Here is a 23,311-nt window from a genome sequence, read left to right on the forward strand (position 1 = left end):
GAAATTAGAATACATGATGCACAAATGCAGACAGGTAGACAGATGCAGTGCAGGAACTTTACAATCTTCCCTAAGGGCATCTATTTTCTCATGAGATGAAAAGCAAAGTCGTATACTGAAGTGAAGATGAGGGAGGTGATGCTGGAGATTTGGAGCGGAGGTATAAATGATCCTCTAGATCAGACTGGGAGAATAATGGATTAGGAACTATTGCTGAGTAGCACTAAGGAAAGGCTCACCTGACCTTTGTGGTAGTTAAATGGAAATAAGACCAAGCAGCAAAGTTAATTCCTTAGCCCCTTCTAGCTACAAAAAGTACAAGTGCAGATTCAGAGCACCCAAATACATGAGGAAAACACTGAAAAATGAACAGGAGAAATACAATAGTAGCTTTCAATACTCCCACTTTCAATAATGGATACAATGACAGAAGATCAAGAAGGAAACAGAATTTAGACCAATTGGAAAAGACATACACAGCAGAATATACATTCTTCTAAAGTATACATGGAACATTCTCCAGGACAGATCATGTTAGATCACAAAATAAGTCTTAACACCTTTAAGAAGACTGAAATATCAAGTATCTTTTCTGACTACAATGGAATGAAATTAAAAATGAATAGCAGAGTCAGCACAGTGGCATTCCCCTGTAAACCCAGCAAATAGGGAGGCTGAGGCAGGAGAACTGGAAGTTTGAGATAAGCCTCAGCAATTTAGCAAGAGGCCCTAAGCAACTTAAGAGACCCTGTATCAAAATAAAAATATAAAAAGGGGTAAGGGATGCAGTTCAGTAGTAAAGTGCCTCTGGGTTAAATCCCCAGTATTTAAAAAAAATTTTAAAAATAGCAGTAGGAAAAGTAGAAAATTCACAACTATGTGAAGACTGAACAATACAAGAAAGTTTACAGCAATAAATGGCCTACACTAAAAAAAGATATTAGCCAGGCATGGTAGTAGATGCCTGTAATCCTAGCAATTTAAGAGGCAGAAGGATTACAAATTTGAGACCAGCCTGAGCAAATTAGCAAGACCCTGTTTCAAATTAAAACCAAAAAGAGCTGAGGATGTAGCTTTTTGGTAGAATAGGTTTAATCCCCAGTAAGAAGGAAGATGAGATCTTAAATCAATAAGCTAACACTACACTTCAACAAACTAGAAAAAAAAACAAACTAAACCTAAACTTAACACACAGGAGAGAAATGACTACAGCAGAAATAAACAAATACGGAACAGAAAAACAACAGAAAAGAATCAACAAAACTAAGAACAGGTTTCTGGAAAAGATCAATAAAATTAACAAACCCTTAACTAGTGTAGGGCGAGAAAAAAGAGAACTCATATAACTAGAATCAGAAATGAAAGAAGAGCCAGACAAGGTTGTGCGTGCCTGTAATCCCAGCAGCTCGGGAGGCTGAGGCAGGAGAATCACGAAGTTCAAAGCCAGTCTCAGCAAAAGTGAGGCACCAAACAGCTCAGTGGTCACGAGTGCCTGTGAATTCAATTCCTGGTATGCAAAAAAAAAAAAAAAAAAAAAAAAAGACACAAACGATGCCAAAGATAAAAGAATATTTCTCACAAACTTAAAAATGGAACTGCCATATGATTCAGCACTCCACTTAAGTATATATCTACAATAAATGTAAACAAGACTCAAAGAGATAATTGTATTTCCCTGTTCACTGCAGTACTACTTACAAATAGCCAAGATATGGAATCAGTCTAAGGGACCATCAACAAATGAATAAACAAAATGTGATTACATACAATGAAATATTATCCAGTCTTTAAAAGAGAGAATCTTGTCATATGCTATAACATGGATAAACCATGAAGGGCATTATGCTAAGTGAAATAAGTTCATCACTTAAAAATGCAAAATACTGTATGATTCTGCTTAGGTCAAGTATCTAATCAAACCCATAGAGACAGAAAACAGAATGATAATTTTGGAGGGTTGGCGAAGAGAGGGAAATAGAAAGTTGTTCAAAGAAAACAATTTCACTCAAGTAAGATGAAAAAGATCTGCTGTACAATGCTGGGCTGTGCACTTAAAAACTAACAGGATAAATCTGTTATTCATTCTACCACGTTTTTAAAAGTATAAAGTGAGCAAAGTTGGATTTAACCAGCATTGTAGTCTCTCAATTAAGCAAGGGCAAATGAGTTGAGAATATTTCCAACTGCACATGACTGACAACAGAAATTAAAACTGAGTAAGAAGTGTGGGGACATGAGTGGGGAATGTAGTGAGGATCTCAGTGAGGCAAAAGGATTGGTGGTACTACAGGTTGTGAACTGGAAGGATGGGAAGTGATAAGCAGCACAACGTTTGAAAATGAAATTACAGAGGGGATCACTGTTACTATTATTACAATATTATTACTGTATGACAGACCTGAGGTATGACCATAAGGTTATAAGACACTAAAGATCAAGAAACTAAGAGGTAGAGTGTTCTGGAAGCAGCAAAGAGGGGCAAAAGAGAATAACCTACTTCTAAGACTAAAGGAAAGAGAGACTAGAAGAGAAAACTCCACCTCCTGAATTGGCTCAGCACAACTAATGTAATCTGAAGTGGGATCAAGTTTCAGTTGTAAAGCTCATTGATAAGAAACCTTCTGAACATAGATGGAAAAAAAATTACACCTTTACTTTTACTAACTACTAACTGAACTTTAAATTTTTCTTTAATTATGAGAGTAGGCAAGATCCACAGTAGTAATAATATTTTACAGCTTTATAACCAAAAGAAATCAGATATATTCCTAATAAATCACATTGTTGCAGATAACTGAAAATATTTTTTATGCTCATCACTATTTAAAAATTAGGCAGTTGTAAAAAACCTGCCACTAGATTGTTTAATGAGTTAATAAAAGAACATATTAGTATATCTAAAAATGTTTAAGAGCTGTGTTTCAATATAAATGACTTCCCTTATAATCCTACATATTTTATCTTTTATATTATTAATCTGAGAAGAGGGGCAAAGGTGCCTCAGTGCAAGGTGACCAAAATGTTCTGAAAGAGGAACTCTTAAAAAGGTTTCAGGAACTGGAGAGCAGTGGAAGAAAAGGGTCTGTTCGACACTTCACAGAAGATCTACAAGCAATCAACAAACATGAAAAAATGTTCAACATCTTTAGTAATAAGAGAAATGCAAATCAAAACTACCCTAAGATTCCATCTCACCCAAATTATCAAGAATACAAGCAACAATCAGTGTTGGAGAGGATGTGAGGAAATAGGTACACTCATACATTGCTGGTGGGGCTGCAAATTAGTGCAATCACTCTGGAAAGCAGTGTGGAGATTCCTTAGAAAGCTTGGAATGGAACCACCATTTGACCCAGCTATCCCACTCCTTGGCCTATACCCAAAGGACTTAAAATCAGCATACTACAGAGATACAGCCACATCAATGTTCATAGCTGCTCAATTCACAATAGCCAGATTGTGGAACCAACCTAGACGTCCTTCAATTGACAAATGGATAAAGAAACTGTGATATATATATACACACACACACACACACACACACACACACAATGGAATATTACTCAGCCATAAAAAATAATAAAATTATGGCATTTGCAGGCAAATGGATGAAATTGGAGAATATCATGCTAAGTGAGATAAGCCAATCTCAAAAAACTGAAGGATGAATGATCTCGCTGATAAGCGGATGATGACACACAATGGGGGCTGGAAGGGGGGCAAAAATGGAGGAAGGAGGGACTGCATAGAGGGAAATGAGGGGTGGGAGGGATGGGGGGAGGAAAAAGTACTAGAATGAATCAAACACCATTACCCTATGTAAATGTATGATTACGCAAATGGTATGCCGTTACTCCACGTACAAACAGAAACAACATGTATCCCATTTGTTTACAATAAAAATAAATTAAAAAAAAAGAAAAGAATCTGTTCAAAGGGAATATATGGAGCTGTAGGGGAATAGGGGAATAAAGTTAAATGTGAGATTAAAAAACCAAGAAAAATGAAAACATTAAGAAAAATATAAAATGCATGAAAACATCTGTATGAAACACCAAAAAACAGGCATTTATATATTTGGAGAGAAAATTTCAGGAGGATAAAGTAGCAAGAGTGGTTAACAATGAGGAAGGAATAAACTCAGAGCAAGCAACAAGAATAGAGGAAAGTTCACTTTTATGTACTGTTTGAATTCTGTGTTTACAGTAAGCATGTATTTCATAAAAAAAGCAAAAATCTAATTACTTTTAGGGAAATCCATTTCCTATTTCCCTAAGTATATTCTGTACTACTCTTGCAGGAAACTAAGGGGTAAGCCTCCAGATGATGAACAGGAAGCTCAGTAATACATTCTCTCCAAACATTATCCAAAGGTAATACATGCCAGTAATCCCAGCTACTTTAGGAAACTGAGGCAGGAGAATCACAAGTTCAAGGTCCACCTGGGCAATTTAGGGAGACGCCGTCTCAAAATAAAAACAAAAAAGGATGAAGATATAGCTCAGAGGCAGAATGCACCTAGGTTCACTTCCCAGTACTTAAAAAATAAATACATATATTTTCCAAAAAATGAAGTTTTGTATAGCAAAGTGAGAACATGCAAGGGCAGTTTAACTCCCTAGGGATACTCAGAACACACCCAGCCTTGTGTCAGCCCTTCAAACACAGGACTTCACCAAATGTAGTAAACGCCGACAGTACTTCTCAAATTGACTACTACTGCTACTTGTATGTAGGCACCTTACTGACCTCATTTATTAGTTTTCTAAATCTGTCAGTTAAGTCTTTTTCTAGATAAATTGTGTTCTTGGAAGACAGCAAAGGCAAACAGTATACATTTTGATTTCCCCTTTAAATATTTATACCTTTATATTCTTTAGATTTTTTTTTTTTTTTTTTGAAGCTGGGTTTGTATTTATTTTTTTTTACTGCCAAAAAATATATATATATTTTTTTTGCTTTTTTATATTTCTTTTTTTATTGTAAACAAATGGGATACATGTTGTTTCTCTGTTTGTACATGGCGTAAAGGCATACCATTTGTGTAATCATAAATTTACATAGAGCAATGTTGTTTGATTCATTCTGTTATTTTTTTCCCTTTCCCCCACCCCTCCCACCCCTCTTTACCCTCTATACAGTAGTTCCTTCCTCCATACTTGCCCCCCTCCCTAACCCTAACTCTAACCCTTCCCTCCCCCACATTATGTGTCATCCTCCAATTATTAGCAATATCATTCGTCTTTGGCTTTTTGAGATTGGCTTATCTCACTTAGCATGATATTCTCCAATTTCATCCATTTGCCTGCAAATGTCATAATTTTATCATTCTTTATGGCTGAGTAATATTCCATAGTATATATATACCACAGTTTCTTTATCCACTCATCAATTGAGGGGCATCTAGGTTGGTTCCACAGTCTGGCTATTGTGAATTGAGCAGCTATGAACATTGATGTGGCTGTATTTCTGTAGTATGCAGATTTTAAGTCCTTTGGGTATAGGCCAAGGAGTGGGATAGCTGGGTCAAATGGTGGTTCCATTCCAAGTTTTCTAAGGCATCTCCACACTGCTTTCCATAGCGGCTGCACTAATTTGCAGCCCCACCAGCGTGTGTATGAGTGTACCTTTCTCCCCACATCCTCGCCAACACCTGTTGTTGCTCGTATTCTTGATAATCGCCATTCTAATTGGGGTGAGATGGAACCTTAGGGTGGTTTTGATTTGCATTTCTCTTATTACTAGAGATGTTGAACATTTTTCCATATGTTGTTGATTGCTTGTAGATCTTCTTCTGTGAAGTGTCTATTCATTTCCTTAGCCCACTTGTTGACTGGACTGTTTGAATTCTTGGAGTAGAGTTTTTTGAGTTCTTTATAGATTCTGGAGATTAGTGCTCTATCTGAAGTATGATTGGCAAAGATATTCTCCCACTCTGTAGGCTCTTTCTTCGCATTGCTGATAGTTCCTTTGCTGAGAGAAGCTTTTTAGTTTGAATCTATCCTAGAGATCTTCAACTCTACTACAAAGCAATAGTAACAAAAACGGCATGGTATTGGTACCAAAATAGAAAGGTAGATCAATGGTACAGAATAGAGGACACGGACACAAACCCAAATAAATACAATTTTCTCATACTAGACAAAGGGGCCAAAAATATGCAATGGAGAAAAGATAGCCTCTTCAACAAATGGTGCTGGGAGAATTGGAACTCCATATGCAACAGAATGAAACTAAACCCATATCTCTCACCATGCACGAAACTAAACTCAAAATGGATTAAGGACCTCGAAATCAGACCAGAGACCTGCAGATTATAGAAGAAAAAGTAGGTCCAAATCTTCATCTTGTTGGTCTAGGACCAGACTTCCTTAACAGGACTCCCATAGCACAAGAAATAAAAGCTAGAATCAACCACTGGGATAGATTCTTTAGATTCTTTTAGTCCAATGGCTAAGCCTCCATCACTAACAATAGCCTTTCAATGACCTCTTAGTATTGTTTCCTCTTCAAGGAAAAATATTTTTCCAGTTGGATTTATCAGTTAAATAGTTTTACTCTTATCAAGTTATGAAAATTTTCCTTGTTTCGTTTCCCTAAATCTAGTCTGCAAGAAATAGTTACTCAATTTCACCATTTTTTTTTTTTTTTCGGGTACCAGGAATAGAACCCAGAGGTGCTTAACCACTGAGACACACACCCAGTCCTTTTTTATATTTTATTTAGAGACAGGGTCTCACTGAGTTGCTTAAGACCTCACTAAGCTGCTGAGACTAGCTTTGAACTAGGCAATCTTCCTACCTCAGCCTCCCAGGCGTGGGCCACCACAGCTGGCTCACCGAGTATTTTTTTGATCATCAAAAAAGATAGTCATAGTGTTTTCCTCTTTATTAATATAGCGTAAATGACACTACAGATTTGAAGGTCAAATCATCCCTTAAATCCTTCAGTTAATGTTATCCTGTAGATTTTAATATACTCTTTAAATCAACTTATAGATTTCATAATTAGGTAACAACTGAGTATAGCCTATCATTATTTATTTATTTTGGGGGGGGTTCTATCCTTATCTGATTTTACTAGCAGGGTTATAACTAGCTTCAAAGACATTTCTTGTGCATTTTTTTTTCTCTGAAAATCTGTGTAAGATAAGAATCACTAATTATTTTTAAAGTCCCATAAAAACATCTGGTCTTTTAAAGGGTGTATCTCTAAAAGTGTTTTTCTACTTTTTCACTAGCTAACTGGGTTATAAAGCTTTTCATTCTTTCTGAAAATCCAGTGGACAATGATTCAAGATCATCCTAAAATACTGACAAAGGAAAGCAAGGACAAGTTTATAACAGCATCACTCTTTTTTTGGTACTACGAAGAGCTCTCGGTATATAATTTAATAAGATATTGATTCAGTGCTGAAGTTATAAACAGAAAATATAAATTCAACTCCCCAAAAAATGTTATTTTTTAGAAAAGAATCTGTGTAACTTCTAGGAAATATACAATTAAAAATGCACGTATCAGGCTGGGAAATATAGCTCAGTTGGTAGAGTGCCTGCCTCACAAGCACAAGGCCCTGGTTCAATCCCCGGCACCGCAAAAAAAAAAAAAAAAAGCACATATCATAATTACTGATAAGAATATTTGCTCAGTTTATTTAGGAAATGTTCTAAGTTTCTTTTGCTACAAGAGACTTATAAATAAAGAATATGCAGCTGCCCAGCAGATGTATAATTTCAGTGTTTAGATTCTATTCATTCTAGCTTCATTCGTCTAGAGGTTTTAGATTTTTCATTTCCATCTGGTTTCTGACTTCCTCAGTTTAGGTTCTACCTCCCCACATCTTATTCTATTTTAGTCCGTTATTACAGAAAATATGAGACACCTTAACTATTTGGGGTGTGGGCACAGGGAGGTGGAGGGATTACCAGAGACACTTGGCCATGCTTTGTTTATTTTGAGACAGGCTCTCACTAAGTTGCTGAGGCTGGCTTTGAACTTGCAATCTTCCTGCCTCAGCCTCCCTGAGCCACTGGATTACAGGAAGCCTTGTGACACAGCACCCAGCTATCTTAACTCTTTTTAAAGCTTAAAAGTTACGAAGCTAAAAAGACAGAAGAGCATATACAGAACACACACACCCACACACACACTGGACAACTAAAACAAGACAGTCACATTTTCAAAACTTTCTGTTCAGACAACACTGCTTAATTTCAGATTTATTATATTTTGGGTTCAGACATTCAGGTAAAAAGCATGAATGACACTTCTGCCTTACCTTATTTCCTTGAATTCTCAAGTTATGATAGACACAGTAAGTAGTGAGGTTTTTATTTATTTATTTTGTTGTTGTTGTTGGTACCAGTGATTGAACCAAGGGTGCTTACCACTGGGTTACATTCCCACGTCTTTTATTTTTATTTTGAGGCAGGGTCTTGATAAGTTGATTAGGGCCTCACTAAGTTGTTGACGCTGGCTTTGAACTTACAACCTTCCTGCTCAGCCTCCCAAGTCACTGGGAATACAGATGTGTGAAACAGTACCCAGTACCCAGATCACTTTCAATTTTTATGGCAGTATATTTCATTGCTTTTTTCTTCTTATTCACTCACAAAGTAGATTTTAAACACATTCAAAGAACCATTACAATAATTTAATTATGTAATACACACATCTACCCAATACTATTTTAAGAGTGATACTCATGATAAAGATGTTTTTTAAAAAAAAGGTTTTCCTGTGTAACTGTCATTAACAAACATGTACATATCTCAGGAATGAGAGAAGATATGAAGCACTAATTTTTTAAAAAATATATAAAGCGTTTGGGGAAATGTCTAAAATGCAACTGTATTCCACTGACCTTGTAATAATATTGTTTATGATGCAAAGAAAAAAAGAATCAGACAAGTCAAAGAGTATCAATCAAAAATTTACCTATGAAAGTTTTCTAATGCATTTAAATACTAAAAATGTAAAACTTAATTGATTATTAAAAGTAATCTATGCCAAGCACAGTGGTGCATGCCTATAATGCCAGCAGCTAGGGAGGCTGAGGCAGGAGGATCACAAGTTCAAGGCAGCATCACCAACCTAATGAGGCCTTAAGCAACTTAGTGAGATCCTGTCTCAAAACAAAAATTTTTTAGAAGAGCTAGGAATGTGGCTCAGTGGCCAAAACACCACAGGGTTCAATCCCTGGCACCAAAATTAAAAAAAAATTTTTTTAAATAAACCTATTTTAATGTACCATGCATTATATATATTTATATTTTGGGTGGCCATGATGTTTACCTGGTACCTCAGATAAAACAGCAAACACAAGCAAATTAATCTACATGAAGAACAGCAATAAAACAGGTAAAAGTAAAGAAAAAAATGCAAGCATGTATGTAGATGCATCTTCATTTTAACTTCATTTGAGAATATAATTGTGTGATTAAGAGCATGGACTCTAAGTCAGTCTGCTTGGATCTGAATCCCAGTTCTGCCACTCACTAGCTGTGCGACCCTTGACAATTTGCTTAGTCTCTGCTTCCTCATTTTCCTCACGTGTGAAAGGAACTGATAACAATACCTATTATCACAGATTACTTGTAAGGATTATATATGGTGGATTCAAAACAGGGCCTGGCACATAGTAAGAAGATATATTAGATATTATTTAATCTAGCTCAATCTTATATTTTATTGCTTTACATTCTTTAAAACCAAAACTTACCTTTTTATAGTGCATAATGGATAAAAATTAATTTAACATTTTTAAAACCCAAAATATCCTATACTAAGTAAAAACATAGTAATAAATTAGTGGATTTTTTTTTTGTAAACACATGGGATACATGTTGTTTCTCTGTTTGTACATGGAGTCAAAGCATACCATTTGTGTAATCATAAATTTACATAGGGTAATGTTGTTGATTCATTATTTTTTTCCTTCCCCCCCATCCCTCCCACCCCTTTTTTCCCCTCTATACAGTCCTTCCTTCTTCCATTCTTGCCACCCTCTTTAACCCTAACCCTAAACCTAACCCTAACACTAACCCCCTCCCGCCCCCCATTATATGTCCTCATCTGCTTATCAGCGAGATCATTCATCTTTAGTTTTTTGAGATTGGCTTATCTCACTTAGCATGAAATTCTCCAATTTCATCCATTTGCCTGATTTATATCAATCTTTATGGCGCAGTAATATTCCATTGTATATATATGCCACAGTTTCTTTATCCATTTGTCAATTGAAGGACATCTAGGATGATTCCACAATCTGGCTATGGTGAATTGAGCAGCTATGAACATTGATGTGGCTGTATCTCTGTAGTATGCTGATTTTAAGTCCTTTGGTATAGGCCAAGGAGTGGGATAGCTGGGTCAAATGGTGGTTCCATTCCAAGCTTTCTGAGGAATCTCCATACTGCTTTCCAGAGTGGCTGCACTAATTTGCAACCCCACCAGCAATGTGTGAGTGTACCCTTTTTCCTCACATCCTCGCCAAAACCTATTGTTCCTTGTGTTCTTGATAATCACCATTCTAATTTGGGTGAGATGGAATCTTAGGGTAGTTTGATTTGCATTTCTCTTATTACTAGAGATGTTGAACATTTTTCAAATATCTGTTGATTGCTTGACATTGAGTGCTTTTTGTATGTATGCTGTACTAGGGATTGAAGCAGGGGCACTCTACCACTGAGCTGCATCCCAAAGCCTTTTCATTTTTTATTTGAAACAGGATCTCATAAGTTTGCCCAGGCTGTCCTTGAACTTGTGATCCTCCTGTCTTGGCCTCCCACTGGGATTACTGACCTATACCACTGTAAATGCTTTGTTTATTTAATATTCCAGGTTTGATAAACTCCACCAACTCCATAAGAACAAAGGAATAAGACATTTGAGTTAATATTTCAATTAGAAGTTATCATATAATATAGTTTATAAATCTGAAGTTAAATAGATATTGATGTTAAAATTATATTCAGCAGAATAAGAACGCCCTTGAAATGGACCAGTGAGGAGGTCAAATGCTTACATATAGTATTATTATAGATTCATGTAAAGAAAAGAGAAAAGGATTAGTGTTCAAGGGGATTTAGTAAGAATTAAAGTGATATTTAGGTAACCTTAATAAAAAGTCTGAAATAGGACTCAAACTTGTGACCCTCCTGCCTCAGTCTACCAATCACTGACTATAGTTGTGTGTCACCACACCCAAACCCAGCACTATTTAAGATACTTTATTTTTAGACAGAGAAAGTTTTATTTCACTCTGCTTATTTTTGCCATAATGGGGGCAAAATTTTTCTCTCCATTGTTGGAGGAAAAATTTTTTCCTCTACCCTCCTTGGAAGATAAGTGGAGCCTGAAAATTAAACTGACAAAAAAACAAAGTCACTAGATTTTAAGGCTATATACTATCTTAACAGGAAAACCTGAGGGCAAGAAAGAATGCATACAGAAATAAGTCACTTTTAGGAAAGATAAATGCACCTTGAGGAGAATAGACGGAAATAATGAGTTTGTGGATAACATCTGTACAGGTGGGAACAATTCCAGTGATAAGACTCAATCTCCACTAGCCACAAAACTCACAGGGAAGAGATTTTTGACAACTGAGGTTTATGACAATTCATGCCCTGTGGAGATTCATGACAACTGGGTTCTTGTAGAAAGCTCTGCTTTTAGGCGGATAAGGGAATTCAGAAAAGAGCCTAGTCGCAAATGCCTTTGGCTCAAAATAATTTTTCTGCATAGTGCCATCTTCTCGACCCTTTGCCATCAACAGATACAAATATCTGAACACTTAACTGGTACAAAGCACTTGGCAATATAAAACATCCTAGGATTGGTCGTGATGACACACGATTAATCCCAGCAATTCAGGAGGTTAAATAAGAAGGATCTCAAGTTTAAGGCCAGCCTGGGCAACTTAAGAGAGACAATGTCTCAAAATAAAATAAAAAAGGCTGGGGATTATAGCTCAGTGGTAAAGCAATCCTGGGGTAAATACCCAGTAATTTGGGAAAAAAAAATCTAGGATAAAATTTAGTCACCAAGGAGCTGATAATAAATTAAAAGTATAAAACAACAGACACTTAAATTTTAAGAAATTTTTACAAGAGAATATTATGAAGATTTTCATATATATCTATAAAAATATATATCTATAAATATATATCTATATACATAGATTATCTATAAATAGATATATTGGGGTGGGATGTGGACTCACACACTCAAACACTGTTGGTTAGACTATAAACTGTTCAAAGATTTTGCAGGGTAGGCTGACACTTTCTATCAAATCTGTATGGCTTCTCTGACAGTAAATGCATTTCTAAAATTCATCCTATAAAATAAAAGTCTCACAAGGTATGGACAAACACCACAGCACTGTTTGTAATACAAGAGAAAAAAATACAAACACTTTAATTATTTATTAATAGGGGACTGGTAAATAAATTCAAGTATATCCAGAAAATGGAATACCTCTCAGCTACTAAAACAATAACAAAATAGAAATATAATAAAAATTCCCCTACATGTTCAGTAAAAGAGAAAGTTAAAAGATGCATAATGTGACCCCATTTTTGAAGAGTGGAATGAAAAGAGAATGAATGAAAGATTACACTAATCTCTGTACTTCTAACTGTGGTAGAGAAGTGAGGGTTAAGACAGGATTACAAAATACTCTACTTCATACTACTTCATTTCTGTATTGTTTGAAGTTTCAACCACAAATATGTGTAACTTCTGTTAACAGAAAAGAGAGTTCTATGGTTTTTGTTTTTCATTTTGTGGTACTGGGGATTGACACCCAGGGTCTTGAGTCTGCTTGCAAGCACTTTTACTGAGTTATATCCCCAGTCCACTATGTCAGTTAGATAAACTATATTGAAGTTTCACCAAGCTTATTAGCATATTACATGCTTTGGAAAGTCAGTGGTAAAGAAATATATTAATATATTAATTAGATGGGGTGGGGGTATAGCTCAGTGGTAGAGTTCTTGCCTAGCGTGCATGAGCCCTTGAGTTTGATTCCCAGCACTGAAGAAAAAAAAAAAATAGAGAAAGATGGTACAAGAAAAATCAAAATACTACCTTCAAATATGATCCAGAAAAGCTAACTTTTAGGCTTGGATCACTGAGGAAGAGAAGAGATAGGAGGTACCCTAGATTTTTAAAGCTTTTCCATAAAAAAAGAACAAGAAGCAAGGTTAAAGATAGCAGTGATCAACATAATGTAATTCTATAGTCTCATTAAAGACAGATATTAGGAATGAAATTGAAATTATATTGTTATACTGTGTGCATATACAATGTATAACAATGAATGCACTAATTAAAATACATAAATTTTTAAAAGAATCAAGTGAAATTAATTTTAATATTTCTTCAGTCCAATGTATCCAAAACAATATAATTTCAATATGCAATCAACATTTTAAAAGCATAGTGAGATACTTCACAGTTTCAACTATCTTCAAACTCTAATTGTAAGTTACACATATATATTCACCAAAATTTAAGTCTTTAACATTTCCTATCAAAAGCTTAATCCCAGCTACTTGGGAGACTGAGGCAAGAACATCTCAAGTTCAAAATCAGCATCAGCAACTTAGGGAAACCCTGTCTCAAAAAACGCTGGGGAACCAGGCAGGCATGGTGGCTCATGCCTGTAATCCCAGCTGCTTGGAGGCTGAGTGAGGCAGGAGGATCACAGGTTTGAAGTCAGCCTCGGCAACTTAGTGAAGCTGTAAGCAAACCTAGCTGAGATCCTGTCTCAAAATTTAAAAAATAAAAAGGGCTGGAGATGTAGCTCAGTGGTTAAACGTCCTAGAGTTCAATCCCTGGCACACAAAAACAGGGGCTGGGGATCTAGCTCAGTGGTAGAGTGCTCCTAGGTTCAATCTCCAGTACTGCCAAAAAAAAAAAAAAAAAAAAAAGGGTGGGGGGGACTACCTACAAATGTTAATATTATTACATAAAATAGTTATCACAAGTACATACATCTTCTACAGATTCTTAACTTCAAAACTGAAAGTCTCTATTCATAACACTTCAGATACTTTACCTAATGCTAAAGAAGAAGAATGCTCAGAAAAGGAGACACAAGGGGACAGTGGAAGAACACCACTGTCATAAGCCATTCCTTTGTTATTTGCGAGGACTGCCAAAGCTGAAGAGTGACTTTTTTCAGCCAAAAATCAGAAATCCAATGATGTCATCAGGACCAAAGCATTATATGACCTGCAATTTCAGCAACCAACTGCTTTGCACTGAAGTCATGGGATTCTCTTTCTTTAGCAGAAAAATGATCTTGAAGTTCACTAAGTCCCTTTCACTTTTAAGACAAGAAAACAACAGAGATCTGAACAGGTTTTGTGTGGTATCCAAGATTACACTGCTACTTTCTGGTAGAACCAGTACTAGATTTTATTTTTAAAAAAGCCAAAACTTATCTTTTTGCTGCTGCTTTATAACTTTTCATAGTTCCCAAATTATCCAAAACAGACACAGTGCTTTTACAATTTTAAAGAAACAATGTTTGCTTTAAACACTACTGAATACTTCCAGAAACATTTTCCCTCTGCTTCCTTGCCTAAGGTCTTATTCTGCAGGCCACTCTCTTATTTAGTAAAGCCTTCTAAGCACCTACATTCTAGACAAGCCCAGTCCCCTTTCCTTATGACTTGATTCTTGTAAAGTTTTGTACACTTCCCCCACACAGACCTTAACCTAAGTACAATTAGAAACTGTTAACATCAATTTTTTTCTAACCAGGCCTTAAGTTAGTTGGTGCTTCCCAGAACTTGGTTCTAAGCTCTTTGCTGCCTATACCAGGAATCCTGATAAGAAGTTCATGGCATATATATGACATTGCACCAAAGAGTTTTATTTGTGTATTTCCTTCAGGTTCTAAAGGAATGACCTTAACAAGGCTAGAACCAAAGGATAGAAGATTTTTATTATTATTTACCTGACCAGAGTCATCTTTTTTCTTTGGGGAAACACTGCTTGCCCATCTCACTTAGTTTCAGAAAGACTACCAATTACAGTGTTTAATGGGCTCCCTAGCTGCTCCAGTGGGGATGTAGCCATTTCTGGTAAGGATGGCACCCTACTCCCTGCAAACCAAGAAGAATTTCTTCAGGGGACAGAATATATGTATCTGGAAAAGAAGCACCCTTTTCCCCTCCTAAATTCGTACCAAACCAAACCTGTATTAGTCTGGAGATGCTAATGATCCTCCTCTGCGAGGTGAACACTGGCCTGAAAATGAGGCCAAAAAGTGGAGGATACTGAATCCCAATTACATCATAAGATTCAAACATGCCTATTTCTAGTCTTTTCAAAAGATGGGAGAAAACATTTTCCCTTTAAGCCAAAGCAAGTGGGGCTTTCACATGCAAACAAAAGACACTTGAGTACCACCTAATTCTGATTACTGATATATACAGCCTATACGGTCAGTAATCACCACCCAAGTATCTATGTCCAGCACAAACTTCTGTCAAATTCCAGGACCATACATACAACTGCCAAGTAGAAATCTCTACTTTGGGTTTTCTTTTCTTTCTTCCTCTGCTGCTTCTTTTAAATTTTATTTTACTTATTCTTTCTTCTGGAACTGAGGATTAAACCCAGGGCTTCACAAACACATTCTACCACTGAGTTATACACCTAGCCCTAGAAACCTCTATTTGGTTGTACACTTCAAAATTTTATTTCCAAAACTATACTATTTCTGCCATTCTTCAAACGGACTCTATAATGTTTAATCCCCCAAACTGTAAATCTGATTATTTTATCCCTATACCTGGCATATTCCTTTCCCTACACATAGCATACCCCAATCCTCCTCCATAAATCAACAGTCAATTATACACAGCTAGAGCAAGTTAAGTTCCACTCTTTCAGACTTAGTAATACATATAACAGATCTGTATCCTAAAAAATAATCAATAGAAGCATAAAGTTTGCCAGATGCAGGAGTACACACCTACAATTGCAGTTATTCAGGAGGATGAGACAGGAGGATCAAGTTCAAGTCATACGTATGCAACTTAGGGAGACCCTGTCTCAAAAAATAAGGACTGGGGGATATAGCACAGAAGCAGAAAGTTCCTGTATTCAATCCCAAGTACCATTAAAAAAAAAAAAAAAAAAAAAAAAAAAAAAAAAAAAAAGTAGCAGCAGCATAAAATTTTAAAAGGAAAAGCACTAAAGTCCATAACAGAGAAAATAAAAAGATACTTAAAAACAATTTCCTTATCTATCCAATGTCTACTCATTAGTCCTATATTTAGCTGCTTAGGGACTTACTAAGCCCACCCTGAGATGAATTATACTGATCATCTATTTCCTTAAGTCCCTAACTAGGGCTCTTTTTAAAACCATTTCTAGAGATCTCCAGGCACATCATTTTGTTTTTATCTTTTTTAAAAATGAGGGTCTTGCAGAGCATGGTTGCACTCGCCTGTAATCCTAGTGACTCAGGAGGCTGAGGCAGGAGGATCACAAGTTCAAGGCCAGCATCTGCAACTTAGTGAGACTCTGTCTCAAAATAAAAATAAAAAGGTCTGGAAATGTGGCTTAATAGTTAAGTGCCCCTAGGTTCAAACCCCAGTACCAAAAAACAACAACAAAAAAAAAATCTGAGGGTCTTAAACATGCTGGCTAAAAAAATTGATACACATTATAAATATGAACATCCAAACACATTTATTTTTGTACTTTTTTTTTTTTTTTTTTTTTTAAGTAAGTACAAGCTGGGCTTAATGGTGCAAGCCTATATAGTCTCAGGTACTTGGGAGGCTAAGGTAAAAGGGTCACTTAAGCCCAGGAGTTTTGGGGCCAGCCTGGTAATAGTGAGACTCTGTTCAAAAATATAAAAATAAATAAAAAATAAATACAGTAGATCCTTCATATCTTGGGATTCAACCACCCACAAATTACAAATAAAAACTACTCAGGGGGAAAAAAAAAGCTGTACTGAACACAAAGAAACTTTTGGTCACTATTCCCTAAACAATTACAATACAACTACTCGTACAGCATATAATAATTACTTACTATACAAATAATTATTAAGTATTAGGTATTATAAATAACCTAGAGAAGGGTTAGGGATATAACTCAGCAATGGAGCTCTTGCCGAGCATGGGCAATGCCCTGGGTTTGATCCCCAGAGTCACAAATAGTAAATAACACAAGAAATCTAAAGATGACAAAGTATACAAAAGGATGTATGTGGGTTATATGCAAATAGTAGGCCACTTTGTATAAGGGGACAGGCGTATCTGAAAGATTTTGATAACCACCACGCTCCTAGAACCAATCCCATAGGAGGAACAACTGTATATAATGATTGTTAATGATGATACATAAATACTGAACAGTCCTGAAAATAATCCATCCACTTGGTCATCACAATCTCCCACAATTCCCACCCTACAAGTCTGTGCCATTTTGTGAAAATAACCAACTCTTAGAGGACTTGTGAGTTCAGATAATAAGCAAAAGAAATTAGAGGCTGGTGATTTAGCTCAGTGGTAGAGTGCTTGCCTAGCATGCACAAGGCTCTTTGAGTTCAATCCCTAATACCCACCCGCACACACAAACAAATGAAATGTGGGGGGGTGTACGAAGAGCTCGGGGTCAAAGTACCTCCCAGTCATGCAGGTCTGCTCAGAGACCCCATTCAAAAATAAAAATTTCTCTGTACTGCCTGAAATTTCTCACTTGTTAAAGAGATTTAGCAAACATCTTTTAAAAATAACTTTCATAGTAACAGCAGGAGTATAAATGACTTCCACGAGTTTAAATTCTTTCTTTCCAACACCTACACTAAAGGAACAGGAGAGAAGCTTTATTCATCAATTCTAAGATGCACATATTTAAGCAACTCTGACATTGGGATGTGCACTTTACAACAATGGCTAGAAGCATATTTTCTTTGTAAGTGTCTTATAAGCATCTTATATTTGACATAATTCAATGTAACGCAACATTTGATTTTAATCTTATAAGTGTTAAAAGAGTTGGACTGACCAGCTAAATACAGAATGGCACTAAAAAGGCATTCTAAAACAAAACTAGTAAAAGTTGGTAGAAGGAAAGGAAAGAAAAGGATTCCTATTTCAAAATTTAGCATGAGAGGAAACCCATATTCATTTTTCTTCATGGCTTCTCTGCTCCCAAATCCGTAAGTCAAATCAGTACAGTTCAATAGCCACTGCTAGGATAGATATGGGCCTTTCCCCACTTATTCACTTTAAAATGCAACAAATTGGTTATAGACCCAGTCTGCATTCTAGTAGAACTATTACTGCATAAAAACTGCCATAAATATCAAATGTCTCACAGAGTGCACACTTAACTTAAATACATCATTTTGTATTCATTATACTTCAAAAAATTAAAACTTCTTAAAAAACAAGTGCAGTAAGAAAATACTAGGGGGAGAAAACTATGTTAAATATAAAAAATAAAACTGTGGTTTACTCCAGAAGTGATTCCATTCAGAAGAAAAAATTATTAAGACTCAGAGTTGAAATTCAAAAATGAAGTTGAAGATTGGGTAAGACTTGGACATATTGATAACTGGCCCACCTACGCAGTCCATATAGAAGGAACACTAACACAAGAGTACAGGAGGAGGATGAAAAAAGAACAGATGAAAGAAGCAAAAAACAAACTAGACAACAGAGAAAATGAAGACAAGAGCATATTATATCCAAGCAGGATATAAAAACCTGGTTTAAACAAGGTGGGGGGGGGGGGAAGAGCACATATAGTAGAAATTACAGAGAAAAAAAAAATCTGAAAACGAAATAACCTCGGATTTGAAAACTCAACAAATTTCTGGAAAAAAAAAAATGTAACACTAAATTCACACAAGAAATAAAAAAACCTACATAAACCATTAGCTATTAAATAAACTGAAATGGTATTCAAAATCCTCTCCAGGAAAAAAGATACAGACCTGAATGGTCTTATAGGTTATGTCTGCCAGACTTTGCAGGAACAGATAATCCCAGCCCAAAACTCCTAAAAAGAAAAAAATAAGGAAAATAACACAATTTATTTTATGACTTTATTATAACTCTAATACCAACATGAATTAAGAATTTTGTCAGAGTAGGACAAAATATCATGAAAGCAGAATCAACAGATGTTGGTAGATTTAACAAGATGTGATGGAATGGGGAAAAAGGTTTGGGTATGGTATGACATCAACAGAAATAAGGAACACTAAAAAAGTCAAAAGGAAGAGTTCAGTTTGAACTAGAACCAGGCTGAATTATGCATAAAGCAAATGAAAAAATAGGATTCATGCACAAGAGAGATTAAGAACAGAGATTTGAGAAATATTCAGATAACAAGGTCTGAATAATAATGTCAAGGGACTGGAGACACAGAAAAGTGACCTGAAGAGTGAAACTTGGAGCACTTATATATAAATAAATAAATATTAAGCAGCAGCAATTATATTAAGTGCAGTAATGCATGCCTATAACCCCAGTGATTAGGGAGGCTGAGATAGGAAAATCTTAAGTTTGAGGCCAGTTTCAACAACTCAATGATATCCTGTTCAAAAAAAAAAAAAAAAATTTCTTTTTAAAGGGCTGGGGATGTAGCTCAGTGGTAAAGTGCTCCTGGGTTTAATCCCCAGTACCAAAAAAAAAAAAAAAAAAAAAAAAAAAAAGGAAGGAGGAAGAGAAGGTGATAGAAAAGGGGAAGAAAAGAAAAAATCTGCAGAAGCCCACTTTTCATCTAGTTAATTCTCACTCTTCCCTCACACTGTACCAGGTTCAGAGATAACATTTTTAGGGAGGTGTTCATATAATCTCCCAGCACCAGGTCAGATCCCAATTTTAACCTCTTTTTAACCTCTTATAATACTCTGCACTTCCATTATAACCACAATTTTACTTAATTATAGAACTCATCCTTCCATGTATGTCAACATGTGTCTCCCCCACTAGACATTAAGCTCCATGAGAGCATGGGTCGTATCTGTGGTTGCACCCTTTTGCCTTGCACAGTATTTTAGAATACAGCAAGTTTTTCTGGAATGAAATGTACAGATGAATGAAAGCCAAGGAGAAAGAGTTCAAGAAGGAGAAGTTGGGCAGGCAATGTAACTCAGGACCAGCACTATCAAAAAAAAGAATGTGAAGTGGATGTTAAATGTAGAGGAACTTCAGGGAGAGGACTGAAAAAAAGGTATTTAAATGTGTCGATTAGTTCCTAGTCAACAAAGGGTTAAGAAGTGAATGGTTGGCCACCCTGTCCAGGCAGGAAAAGTAGACAGTACTCTTGGCAATCTCTACAGATGAGATTATGAATGACTGAGTTTTAATTTATTTCAATTTTGCTCTATTTTGCAATTTCTCTTTAATGGCCATGTATTACTTTTATAAGAAACAAAATTTTCAAAATGTTAATGTGCTCTGCAAAGGAAAGCAGCAACAAGACAGCTTAAGGGAATAGCAAACTTAAGCAATGGGTTTTGTAAATTTGACTCTTAAATACATCTGTACTTTTAAAAACCAAAGACAGCAGGAAGGACAGATAACTCATGCTCCATTTAGTAGGAAAATCAGGGAAAGATGAAACAAGTTAACTAGCAAGAAGAACCAAAACAATACTCTTCCTCTCCAAGGAAAGAAGCTGATGAGAAGGAACCAGTAGAGGAGCTCCCACAAGACACCTCAATCTTTTTAGTAACGGGTGGGTAGAAGTGAAGAAAACTAAGAAGGTTTGAAATGGGCTCCACGGATGATGTGAAGAGAAAAAAGATAACCGAGTACTGGTTCTATTATAAATATATTCCAAATTTTAATTGGCCTTTCGTAAACAGCCCATTCCTAGATCAGAGAATTGCCCATATATTACTTTAAATTTAAAAAGCGAAATAATTCTGGTTCACGATCTATCTCAACAACTGAAAATAAGCATTGCTACCTTCTAATTTAATTCGAAGTTTAACTCCTCTCACAAGCAGATACAATCAAGGAATTGTTTTGAACTCTAGCAACAAAGTAACACGTTTTCAAGTACGAATAAGAGAAAAACGCTACTATACATAAAAGTATTGCAGCGTTTGTTTAAAAAAAAAAAAAGAAAAACTCCTGGGTCTCGATGTTGTTCCTAAGTTCAAATCCCAGCTCGTTCATCTAAATTAATCTCTTTGCGACTCAGTTTCCTTCTCTAAAACAACGAGGAATACAATAACCACGGTTAAAAAGTAAGTGACGCATCACAGGTGCCAAGTTTCTACTATGTACTCAGAACAGTTTGCTAGCCGTTTAAAAGAAAAACCTGCAGTGCTTTCAGCAAATTAAAAATCCAAGCGCACGAAGGAGTACAAAACACCAGACCCTAATACACGGCATATGATTTTTTTTTGCCCTGACGCAAGCCCTTTTTTTTTTTTTTTTTTTTTTTCTTGCCAAACCTTTCCACTGGGAGTCTGGAAAGAGTAAAAAGGTTACAAGCAATCCAGCAGAAAGTTTTCCGAAATTGAAGGGCAGAATCACAACAGACATGGCAGCGGAGGCCGCGCAGGACAACAGGTGAACCGACACGCAGCGACCTCGAAGAAAACCGGCACCTTCCAAGTTGGGAGGGCGGGCTGGCAGCTCCCCCGGGCTCGACTACCACACTTTGTTCTCCTTCCTTTCTCACCCAAGCGTACCGAGACGAACCCCGATATCAACCTCGCAGCTCCGGGGCGGGGAGCTGAGCGCCTTTCCCATTTAAGGATTCCAGAAGCGTCCTCGGAGCGGCTTTAGCCCACACCGCCTTCCCAAACACGGCCTGTGACCCAGGGGTAGGAAGGGAAACAAAAGAGGGCCCGGACAGCAGGACCCGACACAGCGCGGGGCTGGGGGTCAGCGGAGGGGACCTCAGGGCTCAGGGCGCGCCGCGGCCTCGCCAGCCCTGCCGGGCCGCCCCTCACTCCAAACTTCGCCCGCGCCCGCGCCGGCCCCCCGCCGCAGCCGGCCTCTCCTGGCGCGCACACGCACTTCCAGACGAGCCAACTCACCCGGACTCCGGGGAACTCATCCTCCAGCCCTCCGAGCGTAGCGGGTGTGAGGGCAGCGAGCCGCCGGGGCGCGGCGGGGGCCCGGCTCGGCCTCCGCCCTCGGCGTGCAGCGGCCCCGGCCCGGTCGCCCCTCGCGCGGCCGTGCGATCCTTGTCTCGCGCGGACCGACGCGCCAGAGCCCGAGCGTTCCTGCCCGCCCTCCTCTTTCCTCCCTCCTCCCTCCTCCCTTCTCCCTCCTCCTTCGCCCAGCCCGGCAGGCGGATTCCAATCTCCGCAGCCGTCGCAGCCGACACTCGCACGCGGGGAGGGGCGGCGCGGGTACGGGGGCCTGGGGAGGGGCGGGCCTCCACGAGAGTCGGCTCGGCGCGCGCGCGCACTTGGAAGGCGCCCGCCAGCGCCGCGCGCACCCGAACGCGGGAGCCGGTCCCGCCCCGCCCCGCCCCGGACACGAAACGAGCCGAGCGCGCGGCGGAAGAACCCGAAAGGCCCGCGGAGCCCGGCGCCCCGCTGCCGGGGAGGAGGACCAGCCGCCGGCAAGGGGGCGCCGGGCTGCTGTGGGGAGGGGGGCCGGTCCTCTGCTCGGGCCTCTCGGCCCCTCGCGTCGAGCCAGCCCCATAGCCGCCATGGCGGGGCCACTCTTTGGAAGCCGTATCAGGCAGACAACTCGGGGTACACACGATGGAGGGTCTCCCGGGGCTTCCAAGACCTACTGTCCCCGCGGGTTCTTCATACCGACCCCCTGTGCTTCCGACTCACACTCCCTTTGAGCTCCAGTCATCAGGTTTGAGAAATGAGCCTGATCGCTTAGAAGGCACCAAGTCACCAAGCTGGGCGAGGATTGCCGGGTCTTGGTAGTCGTTGCGACAAAGAAAAGAAAAATGTAGTTACACTGCATTCATTATTCACCCACCCACCGCTCCCCGGTTCTTGCTCTGGGCTGTTGGCCAACGTGCCGAGGCGCAGTTAAGGAGATGGAGGTGCACGCGCTTCGAGGGAGTAGGGAAAGCAGCGTTTCCTGGTCTATCTATCCTTCAGCCCCGAGGCCCGGCCCGCTCGGGTTGCTGTGATCTGCGAGCCGGTGAATTCCAAAGGCATAAGATAAGAAGCGGTGGGAGTCCAGCCGAACTGAAGTCAGCACACTATAAATATTGCTTTCATTTCTACCTTTGGCTCACTTGAGTGACCTCGTATACCCTCCAGCGTCTCATTCCCTCCTTGTGGAAAATGCAGATAATTATCACTACACTACTCTTTTCTTCC

General features: G+C 38.2%; 1 protein-coding gene across 3 annotated transcripts in view; it reads right to left on the reverse strand.

The window, feature by feature from the left end:
* BMPR1A (bone morphogenetic protein receptor type 1A) overlaps positions 1-23,091 on the reverse strand; it is a 133,765-nt gene extending 110,674 nt beyond the window's left edge. The window contains exons 1-2 of one of the 3 annotated variants that reach the window (XM_079138244.1): positions 22,052-22,254; positions 18,983-19,047 (exon numbers count right to left, since the gene is read on the reverse strand). The gene's annotated coding sequence lies outside the window, so the exon portion shown is untranslated. Of the gene's footprint in view, positions 1-18,982; positions 19,048-22,051; positions 22,255-22,961 lie in introns of those variants that run through there. The other 2 variants (XM_079138245.1, XM_079138243.1) reach the window with 2 other exon arrangements.
* Between the last annotated feature and the right edge of the window lie 220 nt (positions 23,092-23,311).

This window comes from Sciurus vulgaris (genome assembly GCF_902686455.1).
Source record: "Sciurus vulgaris genome assembly, chromosome: 4".
NCBI classification, from domain to species: Eukaryota; Metazoa; Chordata; class Mammalia; order Rodentia; family Sciuridae; genus Sciurus; species Sciurus vulgaris.